Source organism: Tiliqua scincoides, chromosome 6 (assembly GCF_035046505.1).
Source record: "Tiliqua scincoides isolate rTilSci1 chromosome 6, rTilSci1.hap2, whole genome shotgun sequence".
Taxonomy (NCBI): Eukaryota; Metazoa; Chordata; class Lepidosauria; order Squamata; family Scincidae; genus Tiliqua; species Tiliqua scincoides.
Window position 1 is genome coordinate 6,793,132 of NC_089826.1, and position 21,767 is coordinate 6,814,898.

The following is a 21,767-nucleotide window of genomic DNA, read 5'->3' on the forward strand; positions in this document are numbered from 1 at the left end:
TTAGAAGGCAATTTTTAAAAAACACAAATACTCTCTAACATACTTGTTTTTACTAGTAATAGTAGACTTCCATTTGGTTCAATCTTTCATTCATTATGCCTGGAAGGTCTCAAGCAGGGAATGACTTTCATTTACTTCCCTTGTGGTTTGTCTCCTATTGTTGATGCGGAGATAAAAGGGAGTAAAGCTTGGACTTTTCCTAAAGCAAGAATGGTGACCATCATCCAGAGCTCTCAGGTGCTGCCTTTCAAACTTCCTTCAAAAGGACTTTAGCCAAACTTTTTAGCTAACATATCAGGATCCATCTAGGTCTATGAGACTTTAAAAAAAAAAAAAAGGAGATCTAGCAAGAAATAATATTTTTTTATTATTTTTAAGTAATAATAACCAGAAAAAGACCCTCAGACATTTAGCTCCCTGTATTGACACATGCTTGTAAACCATAAAAACTGAGCTCTTTGCATTGTAGCTAGCAGCTACAGTATCTGATTTTTTAGTAGCTTCAGGGCTTGAGACAATTAGTTACCTGATCTTTCCTTCACCCTTTGGAGATCCACCAAAAAGCAGGTTGTGACCCACCAGAGGGTCCTGACAGTTTCGGAACCACTGACCTGGGGCATATATTAATATATGGGCATATATGCTCCCATTTTTCCCCAAAGGCTGGCTAAGAAACAATATGTAGCTCATGTGCATTAAGACTAAATTCTTACCCAAATTTACCTTGGAGTATTTGGTAAATTGAACACAGTGGGAGTTACTTCTGAGTAAACATGCGTCCATTAACACTATAATGCACCTTTTATCTTGGGTATTTTTAAATCCAGTTTTTATCCATGTGTTTTTAAAACTAACGCAACCCACTTCAAATGGTTGAGATAAAATGAACTAGATCTTTAGATGAAGTAGAAAATGTGTCAAAGCAGGAATGAGTAGCAGGCAGAAAAATGCTCTAATGGAGAAACTTAACGTTCATGGTGCCTGCTGAAGGTCAGAAGTGATGTCATGAAGCAGGTCATGACCAGAAATAAGCCCTTTTCCCCCTGCTTAGGAACTCATTCGCTGCTTAGGAACTCATTAGGAAGATTCGCTATAACTTCTAGATATAGGAGAGACCAAATATCATGGGGGCTGCCCTTTCAGCAGTGACACCTCAGCACAGCTCAACAGATGAGAGCAGCTGATGGTGGTGCGGGGAGAGCCTGAGAGCTGGATAAAGAGTTTTCACAAGTTGCATTGGGCCTTATCTTTGACACCCCTGGCCTAATGCTACTGGCCTCTGCGCTGGCAGAGCACATGCTCCGTCCACACAGACTGTCGCAATTGTGCCGAAGAGCACATTGTAACATCGTCCCACCCAAGCTTGCCTGTGGGAAGGCTGAAGCCTTCCTGCACATGCTGGGAGAAGGAGCAGCACCTGCCAGAGAAGGTAAGATTTGCACTGAGCAGTGTGGGGACAGGGGAAGGGATGGGTACAACTGGGTGGAGGAAGAGTGGCGATGGTGGGTAGATATGGCCCGGGAGGGGGGCTGGATTGTTCATGCCACAGTGTGCCGTATCCTGTCCCCCTCCCCGGGCCTGATCTGCTTTCCCTGGTGCAAGGACCCTTACCCTAAGGTGACTTTCTGCCTGCTAAAGTCGCCCATGAGATACAGCACAGGTTGTGACAGTACCATTGCGTCAGCATGGGGGAACAGGTAGGATCAGGCTGTGAGTGTAAGCAGGATTCCTACTTTCACCCCTGCCAGCCCCAGGGCTGCTTCAGTGTTCAGTGGGCAGAAGGTCTGGTCTAGAGGACTGAGCCTCCGCTTGCCTGAAGATAACATCCGAAGGTCGCCAGTTCGAGGCCACCGGCACCGTGAATGGCGAGACCTTGAAGCAGCTGACAAGCCGAGCTGAGTTGTTCCACCCGCTCTTGGAGAGATGAAGGAGCTGCTTGTCAGCCTGCGTGGGAGGAATCTGGAGGCCAGAAAGTGATAACAGACCATAAAAGATCCATCTGAAATGTTGTGGTTCTTGAAAGAAAGAACCTTCCTCAACTGTAAAAATCCCTACAGGGATTTAGAACAGCCTGCCTATGTAAACCGCCTTGAATTAAAGTCTGCGGAGAAATCTGAAGACCAAGAAAGGCGGTATATAAATGCCTGTATCATCATCATCATCATCATCATCATCATGCCGGTCAGCAGAAACCCAGAAAAGTATTTTGTGTCTCTTCTATGCCCCCCTTCTAGTGCTGATCTATATTCTTCCCCTTTGCAACATCTCTGTCTCTCTTTCTCAGTCATTGCTCATATTTTTCTGTCTTTCTGCATCTCCATGGCAAGACTCCCACCTCTCTATGATTCCTCCCTACTTGGACAGAGAAACTCCAAACCCTCTTCTACCAAAAGCCCCCCTGCCTCCTTGGTAAACAAGCTCACCTCGATAAAAAGATTAATTTTTTCTCCCTCTCCCAAATCTTCTCTGATGCCTTGGCAGCTTAATTCCTCTCTCCCCAGATGAAGAATCACCAGCCAATATCTGCACACAGTGATTCACCTCCCCTTCTTTCCTTCCCTCTCTCCCCACTGTCCCTGATCACAGCTTGCTGTCTTTCTAGCTTGCTTTTTTCTCTCAGTTACCAACCTCAGGATTCCAGCTTCTGGCCTTTCAGCTGCAAATACATTTAGTTCTATTGCCTCTGCTCATTTTTGTTCCTTGCATGGATTTTCCACCCCTCCTCTTATATTGTAACCGGTTCTCCGATAAACCAGGTGGGAGGCCAGAAGCAACATGACAAACACCAGTTAGAGACTCAGAGCAGATGGAAGGGCTTTTTTGAGCATGCGGAAAGTGCCCACTGGAGCTCTGCCTGCTGCTTGTCGCATTGCATTGCTGGTCTTGCTGCCACGTGGTATGGGTCTGGGGATCCCACAAGTATCACTGGACACCACCTCAAGTACCACCGGGGGTACAAATACCGCTGGTTGAACAACACTGGTTTACTGCTACTGTGCAAGGGGAGAAGGACCCCAGTCTTTTTCTCCTGCAGCAAACCCCCCCCCCATTCAAATCCTCCCCGAAGCTGTCATTAATCAGAGAGGGGAAAACATCCAAGCATGAAGCTTGCTTGCTTTTTCCATCCTCCCCTGCTAATTGCCACTGGGGGGAAATTTAAATAAAGTAGGGAACTGGCACAGAGATAAGAGGTTTGACGCCTTCCCTCTAGTCTTTGTCCAAGCTGGGAACCCCATTCTTGCTTTTCAAAGCGAACATCAATCACAGAGCTCCAATATCACATAGCTTGGTCCTTATGCCTCTTAATTTTACCAGTGCGCAAGGAGAGGAAGGGAGAACCTTACTTGGGGTGCAAGAACAAAAGGGGGCTATATAAGTTCAATCAAACCGAATAAAAGCAAGCTCGGCTTGGTACCTCTGTTCAGAATAAGCAGCCGCATCTTGAGCTGCAGGCCTAGAATAGAGAACTGGGTGCGCAAACAAGAGCTTTTGCCATTCTTCAACTTGGCAGCTCTAAGAGGGACAAAAGCTTTACAGTGCACAAGCTCTGCCAAGCACATCCCAAAACTTTTAATCATTGTATATGCAAGATTCAGAAACTCCTGACTTCAGCAGGAGTTTCACATGAATAGGGACAGAAAGTTGTTACTTGTGAGGTTCTTTGTGTTTCCCCAAAAAAGTAAGCAATTGCACCTACAGCTCAAGCATGATGAAACAAGCCTCTACAGCTGCAGCTCCAAACATACTTACAAGGAAGCAAGTGCCACTGAACTCAGTGGGACTGAGTTTTGAACAGTTCAGTCCTATGATTGATTACTTCAAAGTAAATCCCAGTGTTCAGTGGAAATTACTGCCAGGCGGACATTGAATTGCATCCCAAGTTTATCCACAGCACAACTGTATACCTGTCTAGGAGTAACTCCTATTGCATTCAGTGAGACCTCTTTCCAGCAATGCATGGATATAGAACTGGCAACAAATACTACTACACCCACATCCTCTCTGTATGTTGTGTTGTTTTTGCAGACTTCTTGCAGAAAGCAAAGTCTAGCAGGTAACAAAATGAAAGCATTTCAGTTATGTCAGGGAGCGGGCCATGATTTGAGGAGGCTGACGTAATATAGAACTATTTCAGGGCATACTGGAGGGCAAATGGAAGTTGCCGGCCAACAGGGACCAAGAGGGGTTAGCCTCCTGACTCAAAATGTGGCTTGTGTGTGTCTGTTTTGCCCTTGGACAGACCACTCCATTTCAGCAGCAGACCTGCCACTGAACAAAAGGGGCAAGTGTCCCGGGTGCGGAGCCCCACATGGTTCTAGGACCACGTGGGAAGCTTCTTGAGGCTCCCGACGTGGTCAGAAACTGTGCTTCCAGTCTTCCAGAAGCACAATTTAAGATCACGGGGAAGCCTCAGAACGCTTCCCCAGTTGGTACAGGAGTCGCACAAGGTTCCATCGCAGGTAAGGGGGGGTGCCATCATGGACCTTTACTTTGGGGCACTGCAGGGGCAGGTCCACCACTGCTCCATTTGGCTGAAAGTTCTCAGTAGGCATTTTTTCGCCCACTCCTAAAAATGCTGAATTAAAAACTCATCTAAACACCATTACTCCAATTACCCGTTGCAGGGAAATTGACTGCTAATAACATAAATGGACCTAAATTGCTGTACTAGTAATTGATTTGACCAACAGATACCTGTTGTGTGTTTTTTTTTTGTTTTTTTTTGGTCACCAGCTACTCCCCCCTGCAGCTAATATCAGTTGTTTGAGAACAAGTTGATATATTGAACAAAATACGTTAAAGGCTTTTATTTTCAGGACTGCATGGTTGGTTGGCAACCTTCAGTCTCAAAAGACTATTGTATAAGCCTACAGCAGCCGGTATTCCCAGGCAGTCTCCCATCCAAGTACTAACCAGGCCTGACCCTGCTTAGCTTCCAAGATCATGGTATAAGCCTACAGCACCTGGTATTCCCAGGCGGTCTCCCATCCAAGTACTAACCAGGCCTGACCCTGCTTAGCTTCTGAGATCATGGTATAAGCCTACAGCACCCGGTATTCCCAGGCAGTCTCCCATCCAAGTACTAACCAGGCCTGACCCTGCTTAGCTTCCAAGATCATGGTATAAGCCTACAGCACCCAGTATTCCCTGGTGGTCTCCCATCCAAGTACTAACCAGGCCTGACCCTGCTTAGCTTCTGAGATCATGGTATAAGCCTACAGCACCTGGTATTCCCAGGCGGTCTCCCATCCAAGTACTAACCAGGCCTGACCCTGCTTAGCTTCCAAGATCAGACAAGATTGGGCATGTGCAGGGTAACCAATCCAAGATGTAGGTATAGGGGCTCTGAACACTCCACCCACAATGAAAACCTATGTGCACGTAAAAAGAGCTGAGAAGCAGAGCTGCAGTCTTACTGGGACATGCTTATTATGTACATGCAGACTATTATTTTATTATTTATTTTTTTAAAGGGGACAACTTCCCAACATGCAATCCCTTATCTGCAGGAAAGATTTGAACATTTAAATTTTGTCAATGTATAAGAATGCTCAAAGGCAGCAAGGTTGACTGAATGAACATAAGAACATAAGAACAGCCCCACTGGATCAGGCCATAGGCCCATCTAGTCCAGCTTCCTGTATTTCACAGCGGCCCACCAAATGCCCCAAGGAGCACACCAGATAACAAGAGACCTGCATCCTGGTGCCCTCCCTTGCATCTGACAGAGCCCATTTCTAAAATCAGGAGGTTGCGCATACACATCATGGCTTGTACCCCTTAATGGATTTTTCCTCCAGAAACTTGTCCAATCCCCTTTTAAAGGCGTCCAGGCCAGATGCCGTTCACCACATCCTGTGGCAAGGAGTTCCACAGACCAACCACATGCTGAGTAAAGAAATATTTTCTCTTGTCTGTCCTAACTCTCCCAACACTCAATTTTAATGGCTGTTGCTATATTTTAAGCGTCATGACAAGTACTAACATTTTGATTTAGTATCTCACGTGCCAGAATACCTGGGACCATCCCTGTAAGACAGACAATAACATAACACTGTTATATTTGATATGGGAGGTAAGCCCCTTTTGGGAAGAGAAAGAGGAGTGCTTGCCCAGAAGGCCCATTGGAATGATATGACATCATTGTAGGGAGGGGCTCCAGCTGTTTCATTGCCACCTTCTTCAGATTTAAGGTGATAGTTTTCAGGTGAAAACTTCTGCCCTTGTTTTAATTGACTGATTAATTATTGCCCATGCACTGAGTACATCAAAATTAGACTCCTATAACACACTGGCTGTGAGGCTGCCCTTGAAGACCATTTGGAAATTCCAGTTGGGGCAGAGAGTTGTCACATCATTCTTGACTGGCCACAAGTGGTATGAACATGGCACTCTGCTACTACATCAATGGACTCACTGTCAGTTCTTTTCTACTAGCAATTCAGGGCGCTAACCCTACCCATTCAGGGCTTTAATGGAACCTAAAGGACTGCCTCCCCCTATATGAAGCAGACCATCCATTGAGGTCTACAGGATGGGTGGTTCTCCATGTTTCGCCTCCACCAGGGCGACCAAATACAATGGAGGGCAGAGTGCCTGTATCTTTAACCACTGGACAGAAGAGGGAATTTTAGCAGGTGCAGCTCAATATGGAAGGGTTTAAATAGCTGCACCTGCCTAAATCCCCCCTTCTATACAGTGCTTAAAGGTATATCCATTATATCTGGTCACCCTGACCACCACCAGCAGAAATCTGGTTGGCAATGAGAAGGAAAGCACCTTATCTTTTGTAGCTCTTAGCAGGTGGAACTCCCTACTAGTGGAGATCAGGAGAGCTTCCTCTCTTCCATTATTTCACCTCAAAACCTACCTTTTTAGGGGTGTATTTGAGGTTTTTTTTTGTTTTTTTTACTTTGCTTAATTTTAACCCACTTCTGCCCAGCCCACAGGTGTACACATTTGATCCCTGTTGCAAATATGCAACAAGGATGTTGTTTTTTTGTCATATTCATTATTCAGCCACTACATCTTTGTAAAACAGGAAGGGGCACTGTTCTGTATTCTTTCCTGGATGTTACACTATTATGTTGACTCTTGTTTATTTAAATTGACTGTAAACTGCCTTGGGTGCTCCTACTGGAAAGGAAGGACTGGCTAGAGAAGCTTCTGATAAGACAGCAACATCTTAACAGTAAAATATATAAATCTGTATACATTTGCATATTATAAACAACAAGCTTGAAGAAAAATCATGCAAATTCATCGTTAGGTAGTGCAAGTGTCCCCCAGAAGGTGCCATTTTGGAAAAGCAAAAGGGGGAGAATCTCTCTTCCCAGATGCCATGTGGCTAAGGTAGTTTTTATAAGTGCTTACATTTAAAATAATTAGAACATTATAATGACTGGTGTTGCCTGTTAATCAAGGATGTCCGATGGGTTGATTACAGACATTTTTGATTAATCAGTTCAAGACCTTTTTAATCAATTCTAAAAGCATCTCTGATTAATTGGGGCAACACTTTTCTATCTAAAATGTTAATTGTTCATTGCAGCCCTAATTGTGCCCTGTCATCTGTCTCATCGGAAACAGCACCTGTCCCAGCAGCAGAGAGCGCAATGTTCCTGCCTGCCTGAGATATTACAGCTCACCCTCCACCACAGCACAGCTCCTTAGTAATGCAGCCAATTGTTTAATCCTCCACTTTTCATTTTCCCAGAATCTGCTTAGATTGCCTTTGATCTCTTTGCTGCCTTCATTTTCATTTACAGCTCCATTGCAAAGATATTAAAGGCCCTTAACCCCATCAGGGAGAGAAAGAACCATTTAAGGAATGGAAAAAGATGACAACGTGCTATTGCACTACCTTTCTCTGTTGTTGTTGCTGCTGGCTTAATGAAAAGGAGAGTAAGTAGGATGTTCACTTAAAGCCTTCAAATTACTTTTGCTAGTTTGCACAAAAGGGAGGCATTGGTCAGCATCCTTCCGCAATCGTGACAGCTACCAGGCAATCTCCCTGGCCACATGACATGAATGATGTTGTCTCCTCCACTCCTAGATTGGCCCATAGGAGTCTGTTTATCTGACTGTGGCCCAAATCCTAACCAACTTTCCAGCACTGGCATAGTGGTGCCAATAGGACAAGTGCTACATCTTGCAGTTGGGTGGCACTCAACTTGCAGTTGGGTGCAGTTGGGAGGCTTCCTCAAAGTAAGGGAATGCTTGTTCCCTTAACTCGGATCTGCATTGCCCTTATGTCGGAGCTGTAAAGTGGGTAAGGATTGTGCCCTAAGAAGGGGATGTTCTTTACCCAACCACCAAGACAGGACACTCAGAACTGCCACTGACATTAGCAAGGGAGGAGGAGAAGATAGTTGAGCTGGTTGTCTGCAGCAAGGACTACTTACCTGACACTGACCCAAGCACTGCTGGCTACTCTGTACTAGATTGGTCAGTGGGTGGTTGCTTTCAGCCCATATGGTTTGGCTGGCTAGCCTGCATTGGCCCAGTGTCTTTCATTGTGTCTTGGCCCAGTGTCTTTCATTTCATTGGGAAGCAGGAGTACTGATCCTGAGTGCCAACCTGGCACAGAGGTCCTTGAATTGCAGTTTAGCGGGCACTGCTTCACACAGCACCAATGGGCAAAAAAAGCACAACAGATCACCAGCAAGGCAAGATGAAAGCAAGTGGGGGAAAAATACACAAGGGTTCAACAATCCAGGTTTTTCACCCATAAGATCCTATTGAATCTTTTGTGGGGTGAGCTAACCAAGGAGCCCTTGTTGATAGAGGACCTTGAGGGGTGTTGCCTTTGTCTTTGGTTGAGGGTGTGGTAATTAGCTCAAGAGGTCCATTGACCAATTAGCTTGCCTCCTTGATTGAGTTTAGCCATGGAGTTGGGGAGGTCAACCACAGTTGAAGAGCCTCCTTTAGTTAACAACTTGCTTTTTTCCAAGTCAGGGAGATTCTCAGAAGTGGTCTAGTCCCAAAGTCAAACTTACCTGGCCAGCAAAATATGGTTGCTTCATCAGAATTGTGGATCAAGCAAAGTTCCATGTCCGAGCCAGCCTGATAGAAGGGAGGTGTGCGATTTCAAAGGTGGGGCAAACCCCTTGGCCTGTGGATCCAAAGCCACTTGCCATCAGTCCTAGAACTGGCATCACTTAAGGGCCTGGGCTCTGCTCCTCTGGGAGGCACCCAGCAAGTTCTGCTTCCTGGAACAAGCGCTCAGACAACACTGCTTCTCCATGTCCATTTCAGAAGCTACTGACTTCCTATGCTATTCTCTTTTGAACTCCAGCAGCCATAGCTGTATATACCCAAAGGAAAGCAGAGAGCCTCAACACAACCCCAAACACAATGCAACTCTTTTCTCTAATATTTGCCTTAAATTACTGTGTGGTTGCTCAGAAATTGAAAGCAACACCATGGTTTTAAAAGCTGGGCACACTCCTCCAGTCATTTAGTGTGCTTTGAAGAGCTGACTTCATAATGGCTTCTGTGGTCACACAGTCCAAACTAATGTCTCCCAAGTATTGTCAGGGGCTTGCTGTGCTTTTCTCTTAGAAATCAGGCAGCTTGATCTGAACACCTTAAGAACATAAGAACAACCCCACTGGATCAGGCCATAGGCCCATCTAGTCCAGCTTCCTGTATCTCACAGCGGCCCACCAAATGCCCCAGGGAGCACATCTGATAACAAGACACCTGCATCCTGGTGCCCTCCCTTGCATTGGCATTCTGACATAGCCCATTTCTAAAATCAGGAGGTTGCACATACACATCATGGCTTGTAACTTGTAATGGATTTTTCCTCCAGAAACCTGTTCTTCCTTAGTAGATAACAGTTCTCACCTGCACCAGATTCTTCTGATTTCTTCAGCTCACAGCTGTTAAAGGCAGAAGGGGCGGTTTTCATGGTCCCATGATTCTGAAATAAGGGGACTGATAAAGAAGAGGACATTCCTGAGCAAGCAAATCTTCCTAATTCCAAGAGATACTATGAAACTGAAGCACCTGCCACTAAGGTTGATGTGCATTTAACAACTCCATGAGAAACAGAAGTTCAGCAGGGCAAGTTTTTTCTGTACTGGCTGCATATTCATACTGAGAAAAGGTTGACCTGCTGAAGTCTCTTGTACGTCCACCTTTGCTGGAGGGCCACTGCCAAGCAAAATGGAAAATGCTGGACTAGAAGGTGCAGTCATTGGCCTGGTATGACATGCTCAACTCTTGGCAAGCAAAATGGAATATGCTGGACTAGAAGGTGCAGTCATTGGACTAGTAAGACATGCTCAACTCTTAGCAGCAGAGATTTATAATCTAGATCATGCCCCGAAGCATTTCATTTTTCAAGTCTCTGTTCCTTGGAGACATCGGGCCTTGTGCTAACAACCTTGCTGTTAGCTTGGAGAAAAACACCTAGGCTTGCTCTGTCCCCCTTGGATGCAATATTTTTAGAATTCTGGAAGGCATGGTGGGACTGTCTTTCCCTCATCTCTGCCATGCTGCAACCTGACAGCCCCTCCTACGTGGCTATTACAGCTGCAAGCAGAACGGCTTTGCCTTGAGCTGATTACCTTGGCACCATTCACTCTTAAGAGCCACAGCTTGTCAGGTCTGCCACTGTTTCTCTTCTAAGTGGCCATAAAATTTGGTGTGCTTGGCTGTGCTCAGAAAGCATTCCATTAGTCCCCTCACCCCTGCTGTTGATGGATAGTTGTGCTTCCTCAGTAATGGCACCCAGGTTTGAACAGCCCTCCAAGAAAGTATGTCTAACCATTGTTATATAACGGGGGGAGGGGGGAGTGCAATCTTATTCTATTGGGCTTTTTCACTGTGCCTTAAACTGAATCAAACTGCTGCTGCTGTTTTCTGGGTTTGTCTTGTGCTATTATTCAGGCCGTGACCGTCTGATTATGTCCGAATTTGACGTGGTCCTTAATTCTGCTGTCGCAAGTTGAACTAATAAATTGCCATTAACACCCACTTCTTAAAATGACACTCAGTCAGGACTCACCTAGTTTGACGAGACTTAGAAAAAATGATTTAAAAAGAAATATTATTTTTATTTATTTTCAAGTAATATTTAATTTATTTGCAAAATAAAAAAAAGATCATTTCTCATAATGAGGCAGCCCTGATGAATAGCCTCAAGGCTTGAGGGGCTTAGTTATGTGACCCAACCTTTACCTGCCCCCACTACCTGTTATTTATGGATTGGGGAGGGGGACTACACCAGAAAAACATCTCAAACATCTCAAACGCTCAAACATCTCTGTTTACAGAAGCTTGCAAACTGCAGGAGCTCAGCTCTTTGCAGGGCAATTAACAGCTATCTGATTTTTGAATTGCTTGAGACAATTAGTTATCTGATCTTTCCATTGCCCATGTTTTCATTGGAGGCTCTGCAGGACCCACCAGAAATTGGGTCAGGGCCCAGCAACTGGGTCCCAATCTACAGTTTGAGAAATGCTGACCTATTTGTTGGAGTATGGCTTAAGTTTTGTTCTTGTCCCTAGTCCTTTGACTGTGATGGCGTTACCTTGAGCCACATGGCCAATTCCCTGAAGGAGCAGTCCCAGGAGAAGAGGAAGCAGGCAGAAAAGTTCCTGAAATACCAGAACAAGTGAGGGGATTGTGCTGAAGACCATCAAGTTGATGGATGTGGAAGGTCTCTTGGTTGGGCTTCATAAAATGTGAGTTGAGAGGAACTGACTTTGTTGAGGCAACATGCGCTTTGGGTCTAGCAACTTACATGCTCAAGGATCTTGTCTTTTAACCTGACACTCTGCACAGAAACCAGAGAAGGAGGAGTAGACCTGGATGCTCTGGAGCTGGAGAAGGTGAGTCAGGTCCTACTGGATCTGCACAAGCTGGCAAGTTAGAAGGGGATCCCCATGTGAGTCTTCAGGAAGGAGAGTTGCAATAAAGGCTGCTTTATATATACAAGGCCAGAAACTTGAATGCACTTTCAGTTGTACAAAATAAGATGTGAAGTCTCTCCCATCACTTTCGCAACTAAGGGCCCAACTAAACATTTCCCTTGTTCCATTCTGATCCCGAATGAACACACACACGGTTCTTTGGATTTTTGGAGCGGCAAGCAACAGATGCAGGAGAATTCAAAGGACTTCTAACGTTTACTCGTTTGCAAACGGGACCCCCCCCCCACACACACGTGGAGGACCCCGAGGGATTACAATGATGCAGATTTTATAGGGTCTTTTAGATAAGGGAGGGGGGACAAGAGCACACAAAGAGAGAAAAAAAATCCATGGGAAGGATAATAGACCAACAGGCACACAAACAACATTTGGCATTGTTATCAGATCAACATCTTGATCCTCAGGATGTTGATCAGGAGGGCAATTCGATACGCATCGGCAATTTGTTTTCAGAGATATCCATTACAGGGGGTCTGGTACTCTAACTCATCCCTTTTACCCTAACTCTTTCATCTTCATTTGTTGATTGCCCTTTATTTAAGACTTTCTGTTCACCCTTGTGAACCAATCCATGCCACAGCCAGCTTGTTATCTGAGAGGGATAGCTTTTGGTCACAGAGGAGCCTTGTGGGTGAACTGGGCATCTTGGGATATTTCCATATTGTGAGCTGGGCATATTGATATCAATTCTTTAAACTGGCCTCTCTAAACTTTGCAATGACCGTTGAATGTATCCTTGCCTCTCTCTCTCTCTCTCTCTCTCTCTCTCTCTCTCCACAGCTGTGTGACTTCCTGGAGTCTAAACACCTGGAGGAGCAAGTAAGGCCATCAAGCAGGTGGGAGACCACCTTGCCAACCTGAAGCATCTGGGGCTGCCTCAGAGTGATATGAGGGAATACTGATTGTCTGTACATTGCCAGAAAGCCATGTGGCAGGTCATCCAGGCAGATACGACTGCCCAGCGTGTCCTTTTCCACTGATCGAGGCGGACTTTGCACGGCACCCAAGCAGAACCAAAATCCGCTTGCTGGGCAGATTCAGGATTCAGTTCCTGGGCCGTGGTTTGAGTGGCTCTGTCTTAGTCCATAATGTGGATTATCCCCCATTAAAATAATGAAAGAAATCACAGAATCTATAAGGAAGTTTGTGGCTGGGTTTCTCTGGCAGGAAAAGCACAAAGAAACAAATATTTCTGCCCCTAGAAGCAACAGATAAGGAGGGAGGCTGTTGCCTTCAAGCTCTGTGAGGGCCAGGGCCAGTGGGTGACTCACAGCTAGTGGCAGTGGTTAGATGGTCCACTAAGATCCTCTACAGTAAAGAAACACATTCAGTGGATTAATGTGTGTGGGAAGAATAGGTCCCAGTTGTTGTAAGAATGCTTGGCTGCAGTGAGTTGTAAAACAATCAGGAATCTTGTCCAATATCAACCATATTTTTGCGCTCTCTAGTACCGACTGATACTTGGTTTGGAGACCTGCCAAAATAATTGAGCAATGGGATCTTAATATAAAATTCTCTGGGCTGTCACACGCCCTACTTGTATTTCAAGCGATGCAAAAATGAGTTTAAATCCTTATTCATGAGCATATGCACAATTCTTGAGATTGACAGTAGGAAGGGTTGCTGTTAAACACCGTCCTCCGTCTTGCACACAACTTCACAATGAACTTGTGCCCCTCAAAAGGAATCTGAACAAAAGCCCCTGAATGCCACTTGAATGTGTGCTTGTCTTAATCTTCAGTTGTTGACCTCTCTTCAGCACAGGGTCATGTTCGAGAGCACAAGGTCGCCACCTTCTTGAGAATCTAATCTGGAGCTCTGAAGGTCTGCTAAAATCATGTTGACCTCCATCTGTTACGCTGGAGCCCCAGCTACACTACAGCAGCTTACGCTAGCTAGCTACAGCTTTGCCTCTTTGTCTACTTGCTAAATCAGTGGTTCCCAAACTGGGTCAGAACCCACTGGTGAGTTGCCACCTGATTTTTGGTGGGTCCCCATAGCAGCTGAGCAGAACCTCCAATGAAAGCACAGGTGTTGGAAGGATCAGGTAACTAATTGCCTCAAGCCCTGAGGCTTTTCAAATAGCATAATTGCCCTGCAGAGAGCTCCTGCAGTTTGCAAGCATGTGTCAATATGGGGATATAAATGTTGGAGCATCTTTTTTTTCTGGTTATTATCACATGTAAATAAGTAAAAATATTTTTTTTCTAGATTTTTTTTTTTAGTCTCATAAACCTAGGTGAGTCCCGATAGAGCTGCTGTTCCCAAACTTTTTCAGTGGGTGGCTTCCTCCTCCTACTGGGTCATTGTCCGTGGATCTCCATTAGGGCTACAATCCTATACATTGTATAGGCTGGTGGACTTTTTTGCAAGGGTTCCATGGCTCCCCTGGCTGGTTTCCACAGCTCTCTGGGGAGTCACAGCTTCACATTTTGAGAACCACTGCAAAGAGCATTATTTTAAAAGTGCGTCCCAGTGCTTAAAAATTTGGGAACCACAGTGCTAAAGAATGGGTAGCGCACTCCTCTTCTCGATTTCAAAACAGGACTTGTCCCTCACCAGAGCATTATACATCTTATTCAGGGGAAAGGGTTTGTGAGTCTTGGAGTCACAAATGTAATGTTAGTTTACATCTCTACTTGCAAGGACTTGAGTGGTGTTAGGGAATCAGCTACTCCCCTGGGGTTCGGATCTGGAGCAGTTACACAGTCAGCTTCAAGTTCAGATATATTCTCTCTTTACTATTAAAAGCAATTGCCCAGTGCACAGATTAGATGTAAAGTTCTGCACTACCTTCACAACTGTAGTACATTCACAGCAACAAAGACTGTCCCATCATCTTCTGAATAGAATTCACCTGTGATTTAGTAATCAGCTCCATCTTGCCTGTGGTTTAGAGTGAAAAAGAAGTCTGTAACAGAAGCAACATGGTTGAACTTGTGGACTAACTACTGTGTGTGCCCTCAACATACAGTATGAATAACTGAATGGCCCTGTAACTCAGTCATGTCTACACAGACTATATGCACATGGACCATCATGGGTGAACTGTACTAGAACTACATTTATGGTTAAGGGCACAATCCTAACTAGGTCTACTCAGAAGTAAGTCCTATTTTGTTCAATGGGGCTTACTCTCAGGAAAGTGTGGTTACATGAGAAAGCTCCATACGGGAGCTCCATATGGGAGACCCACATGGGGATCTCCTTCTAACTTGCCAGCTTGTGCAGATCCAGTAGGACCTGACTCACCTTCTCCAGCTCCATCCATGAGAAAACAAAAGGTGCATGTAGTACTTTATCATGCATGACAAATGAGAAGAGGTTGCCATAACACATAAACAAAATAGTCACACCCAAAATGTTCTTCAGCACTGGATCTGTCCAAGCATATATAGCAGGCATTAAGACTACATCTACTGGGAGGAAGCAGTTGCTGGAAGTTACTCCTGGGATTACATTATTGGATAATGGAATGATAAGCAATACAGTGACGAACTTTGAGCATCTTTAACCCAGACCCCCAAATACCAATTAGGCCGCCAGCATTTCTAAATTGGCAATTAATTGCAGTGTTGGATGGAAATATGGAATCTCAAATATAGGTGAGCTAAAAATAAAGGCTGTGAAATATGAATATCAAATGTAGACTAATAACATGAACTACTGGAATTAAATTTGAAACAGGAACTTGTTTAAATAGTTTCATCTTTTCCCTGGAACATGTTCATTGAGGCCTTGGGCAGGATAGAGCTATATATATATCACCTCGGCATCACCTGGCAGGACAATGTTCCAAACAACACAGTCCTGGAACGAGCTGGAATCCCTAGCATGTAAGCACTGCTGAAACAGAGACGCCTGCATTGGCTTGGTCATGTTGTGAGAATAGATGATGGCCAGATTCCAAAGGATCTCCTCTATGGAGAACTCGTGCAAGGAAAGCGCCCTACAGGTAGACCACAGCTGCGATACAAGGACATCTGCAAGAGGGATCTGAAGGCCTTAGGAGTGGACCTCAACAGGTGGGAAACCCTGGCCTCTGAGCAGCCCGCTTGGAGGCAGGCTGTGCAGCATGGCCTTTCCCGGTTTGAAGAGACACTTGGCCAACAGTCTGAGGCAAAGAGGGAAAGAAGCAAAGAAGGAAGGCCCACAGCCAGGGAGACAGACCAGGGACAGACTGCACTTGCTCCCAGTGTGGAAGGGATTGTCACTCCCGAATCGGCCTTTTCAGCCACACTAGACGCTGTTCCAGAACCACCATTCAGAGTGTGATAGCATAGTCTTTCGAGACTGAAGGTTGCCAACAACAATGTATGTATGTATATATAGTGGTATTGTAGGGGGTGTGGGCCGCACAGGGTGACATGCTTGGGGGGGACAACACTACAGCCAAAAAATTTTTAAATCTTGATATTTTTGAATAGTATCAACATGTTATATATCATACAATGTGGAATTTCTTGACCACATTTCTTGACCACCAATGGGCCACATTGAAATATCTCTATTCTATCAAAAGTTATAGCCAAAAAACCAGTGGGGGGTGGGGCAATGGTGCATCACCATGCCCACCCCCTGGGGCATACACCTGCCCACTGCATGGGAGGTGTTGCGCAATGGGGGTGTCATGCTGGCTTCCCGCACTGGGTGGTGCAAACCCTAGCAACGGCACTAGGAGAAGGCTTGATTTTGGTGGCTGCTTGACAATCTTCAAGCTTTTCGATCAAATCCAAGAAATTTAGATGGTTTGTCCACATTGAAAAACAATGTCAGATTGAAAACACAAAGTAAAAAAAAGCCCAAAACAAATGTGCAATTCTGTCCAGGTGTGCCTGGAAATGACTGCTGCCTTTCTGAGAAGACGTCCTCAACATGAAGGTCGTCGCTCAAGGTTGACCCCTTGTTCCCATGAGAGCTATATTTTCTTCAGAAAATTCCATCCTGCCAAATCACCCTCTCAATCCAAATCTTGACTGGAGGATTAAGGAAATAAATTTACATCAGGTTACATTATCTGTGTTACCTGATATGCTCTAGATATGCACATTTACATGTGCAGTACCATGCGCATACAGGGGACCAAGCATGCATGCAAGGACCTTGTGCAGTTGAGTTGTGACACAGACCAATGGAGCCTTGGATTCAACACAGCCAAGGGAGTATAGAAATCCAGGGGATCCAGTGAGGAGACAGCTTTCTCCTCCAAGGGCTCATCCAAAGCTTTCAGCAAGGACACAACTTCAGTCTGTCCCCACAAACACTACAGGGAGGGGGGCATGGAATTATCTGAAAACATTTACAGCTGCAATTATGCACCCTGGATTCTGGAAGAATTACTTGGAGAAGCCCATCTGTCTTCATAAAAACAGCTGTTGTGGCAATCTTCAAAGTTAGCATGGACTTTGGATTGGTCATAGCAGCTGTGGCCAAGGAATAACCTTCCTCTGACTTCCCCCATGCCCTGCTTGTGATCTCCCAAAAGCATCTTGTTGGAGAAGGATGGTTTTCTACTGTGGTCCCACAAGGCAATTGTTGTAATTATGGAAATGCTAGCAGGTCCACAGAAATCTTGGAGCTCACAGTTAACAACCAATACTATGTTTACCCAAGGGTGATGTCGTGGAAGGAGTGCATTCAGAAGATATGGTTGAAGGAGCAGAAGTCTATGCATGCTGTTACTGCATTTTCAATATATTACACTCTCAGGAGACCTCACCCCAATTTGGGTGTCAACCTGGAGGGAGGCTCTTCAAAGCAAACTCCTTCTTCTCTCTGGGCTTCCAACCTTGCTAGTGACCATGGACAATCCTTCTTGAAAGTGGAATGATGGATACTTGCTATCAAAGACGTCAACACTAATCCCATTTTTTGACTCAGTTTATTGGTTTTGCTGTAATTCTACCCTGCACATGCCCAATCTTGTCTGATCTTGGAAGCTAAGCAGGGTCAGGCCTGGTTAGTATTTGGATAGGAGACTGCCTGGGAATACTGGATGCTGTAGGCTTATACCATAGTCTTTTGAGACTGAAGGTTGCCAATAAACCAGCAAAGGTGTTCATCATTTGATGACTGAGACAAAAGAAGAAAGGGTCTCTCTTATTTCCCATTTTCAGCCTGCATCTAATGTATCCTGCCTTGGCTCAATAAGAAATATTTTATTCCAACTCAGCTTTGTTTAAATAACCAGCAGTTAAATTAAATTTGGGACAGCTTTGAGATTCATGAAATCAAACACTGAGCAAGAAATTTGAGTGCTTTCTTTAGAGGATACAATGTAGGCACTGGGGTCAAATAAGTAAATCAAATCTGAATATTTTCTTCTTTTTAATCTAGAGTTTTCCCTAGCAATCACATCCAATTTGAAATATTTAATATAGACTATTAATTGCTAGATTGCACTTGGGCTTTCAAGATGGCTTTGATTCCTAAATGTGAATATCAGATGGAAACTGACAGCACCACAAACAAGAGATTAATTAGAACTGGGACCTTCTTTGAAATCCTCACCTTAGTGATGGAATTAAAGATGTAACTGATTGTGCTTTTATCATGCAATGTTGCTAGTTTTTCAAGGAGGTTGGAATTCTGGCAATTATTTTGCAAAAGCTTACTTTCCTTACTTTCATTATGCAAATTAACCTCTTCCAACTAGCCATTACATCAGGAATTAATAAGACCATGTTGGACCAATCCATGAATATGTGTTGTTGTTGTTTTTTCATTACAGCCATAATATTGCTCATTTACAAAAGATAACTTCTTACACAGAGTCAGCAGGCCTTTGGCTGCCGGAGACTGGCACCAAGCAACATGGGAAAGTCCAGTGGCATTTCTAAGGGGGTGTGAGCTGCACCAGATGATGCACACAGGGAGGTGACACCACTACTGGCCAAAGTTTTTAAAATCTTGGTATTTTCAAATAATACCATCATGTTATATATCATTCAATGTGTGTTTTCGTGCAGAATGCAATGCAACAAACCATGTTGAAATATCTCTCTTTTATCAAAAGTTATAGCCAAGAAAACCAACAGAGGTGTGTCAGTGGTCCATTACCACACATACGATCTGGGGTATTGTCCCACCCACTGCATGTGAGGAGGTCCATCATAGGGGTCACCCTCTGTCCTCCCACACCAAGTGATACAAACCCTAGTGATGCCACTGGGAAGGTCATCACCACCATTTGTTTCTTATAAGCTTGGAAGCAAAATGCTGGAGTTTCTGGATCTGGGCATGATTCAGCAAAGCTAGACCACTTTGGGGAGAAATGCACAAGGGGAAAAAAATATCTGAAACTTATAAGTACAGTCTTTTCCAGGGAACCAGAGGGGGCTGGGTGGGGTTAAGCCAGAAGCTATGGTTTCCTTAAAATGAGAGGGAAATGATTACCTGGAAGAGAAAGGCTATTGAGATCCTCTTGGCTACCCATTTCATAGAGTCTCCAGTCTTTTGACAGATGACTTCATTGTCCAGAAGGAACCCGATGTGCAAAGCACTATTTTTTTCCAAACAGCCGCAGTTGTTTCTGTGTGTCTTTCTCATCCACTTCTTCTTGAGGTTCAGTGTCAGATCTGAGAGAGCACAGGCTTGGACGAATGCATGCGGCATTCACATTCAGAATGTTAATCACACCTGGCCAAGTCTCAGATAGCGCAAGAAAGAAGCCAGCACATTTGACTTCCCTTGTCAGCTGCCACCTTTCTAATCAGTAAACCTTGAACTTTGAACCTGTCAGTGCCTCTTTCTAATCTGTAAACCTTGAACAATCTCCTTATTCCAGAGGAGGCAAAATAAAGGTTGTCCCTTATGGAGCTCTAATTCCTGTACGCAAGGTGTATGGAGATAAAAGCAGTGCTTCTTACTCAACCGTCTTTCCAAGCAAGTGTCTGAGTAACATTAAATCTGCAGGCACATAAGCTGTGCTAGCTTCTTAATAGGATCACAACTTTCACATATGAATGAAACGCTCTAGTGCAAGAGCGTCAAACTTGTTTCCTACAAAGGGCCAAATAGCCCATGGTGCCTGCCGAGGGCCAAAAGTGACATCATTAAGCAGAAAGAGACATCATTAAGACGATGATGACCAGAAACAAGCACTTTGGTTCTCACATAGAAACCCATTAGTGCAAATGACAGGAGAGAACCCTCTATCATCTGGGCTCCAGTTCATGCAGTACTCTAATGAGAGCCATGGACTTTCCCTGGCCTGTGTAGTGTAAACATGCCCATTGTAATCTAAGTATCAACACATCAGAGCTGCTGCAATCCTCTTCCAACCAGTTGGAAGAGGGCTGGAGCCACCAGGGGAGTGGCAGGCTGGAGAGAGTGGGGGACAGAGGGGCTGGGGGCTTGTCTATTCACTGCCCCTCCAACGGTGCTCCCCCACCTGACAGCTCTGAGGTTAGCTGAAGCATGTGAGGAATGGTAGAAAGTTCTGCTCCCAGCATGTTCTGCCCAGCCAGCATGTTCAAGCAGAGGAGATGGATGGAGGTAGTGATGCTCTGAGATCCTTGGGCCCTCCTCTTCTTGCCCTCTTAATTGTTTTTTAAAACAGCTGGATGGGCGGGGGGGGGGAAACATGAGCATGTGTGCATGCAAATGCATGTAAGTTCCAAAAGTGGGGGAATTTCCTATGGGGTGAGTGACCACCTGCAAGAGTGATGGATCTGTGTCACTTCCAGCAGCAGATCTGCTTGGACCGTCCCTGCCATAGTTGTTGGCAAGGAGGAGCCTGGATATCTTTACCTGCCCATGCCCCACTTGTCCACGCAGTGAAAGGTGTTCCCGGCCTGCAGCATTATCTGGGTTTTGATTCCCTTTGGAGGACAGAATACTGGGGCTTCCAATGTCTTGGTGATATTTGCTTTATTTACAATTCCATCGGTTTGAACATCTGGCTGGAGGTGGGTACCGCACTCTCCTGCATATGTCATCAAGTCATTTTCACAGTTAGCAACTTTGTGGCCCCCACCCAAAAGGCTGTTTGGCTGTTAGCTCGCTTTCTCACTCACTTTTCATTCCAGCCTTTCCCTGTCTCACAATACACACACCATTCCCCCAAACACTTCCTGTTTCCTCCTCAAACAAGTGAGGCTGCAATCCTAGTCACACTTCTGCGAGTAAGCCCCACTGACTATAATGGGACTTACTTCTGAGTAAACATGCATAGGATTGGGCTCTGAGTCACTTGACACTCTACAATTTGGGCCCTTCCCCTCTGGTCTGACTAGGGTTAGTTGTGCAAGCTGGAATAAAGATGTTCATCCAGGATGGACCATTAGGTAGCTGATAAAACCCACTGGTTGGCAACCTTCAGTCTTGAAAGACTCTGGTATAAGCCTACAGCACCCGGTATTCCCAGGCGGTCTCCCATCCAAGTACTAACCAGGCCTGACCCTGCTTAGCTTCCAAGATCAGACAAGATCAGGCAGGTCCAGGGTAACAGTTGCTGCCGACTAAAACCCACTAAAACCCACTAAAGCAGCCTCTTGGGTGATTAGCTTAACCAAAGGCATGTCTGGCCTGAATTCTAGTTGCTGAACTGTTACAATATAAAATTATGTTTTCTCTCCACAACAGACCTGATGTGGTATTTTGAACATCTCTGACTCCTTCCCCTCCCTCCCTGTTGCTTTAGGGCAGGGGTGCTCAATAGGTGGATCGCGATCTACCGGTAGATCGCGAGACAAAATGAGTAGATCGCGGAGTGCCGACCCCCCCTTCAGGTGCCTCTGGGAGGAAACGCCGGGAGTAAGGCCCATTGTACTCAATGGGGCTTACTCCCAGGTAAGTGTGGCTAGGATTGCAGCCTCACAG

At 45.1% G+C, this 21,767-nt stretch overlaps 3 pseudogenes; 1 reads left to right on the forward strand and 2 right to left on the reverse strand.

The window, feature by feature from the left end:
• Positions 1-5,213: 5,213 nt before the first annotated feature.
• LOC136656146 (5S ribosomal RNA) lies at positions 5,214-5,337 on the reverse strand (annotated as a pseudogene).
• Positions 5,338-17,833: 12,496 nt separating this feature from the next.
• LOC136656701 (5S ribosomal RNA) lies at positions 17,834-17,952 on the forward strand (annotated as a pseudogene).
• Positions 17,953-21,287: 3,335 nt separating this feature from the next.
• LOC136656557 (5S ribosomal RNA) lies at positions 21,288-21,407 on the reverse strand (annotated as a pseudogene).
• Between the last annotated feature and the right edge of the window lie 360 nt (positions 21,408-21,767).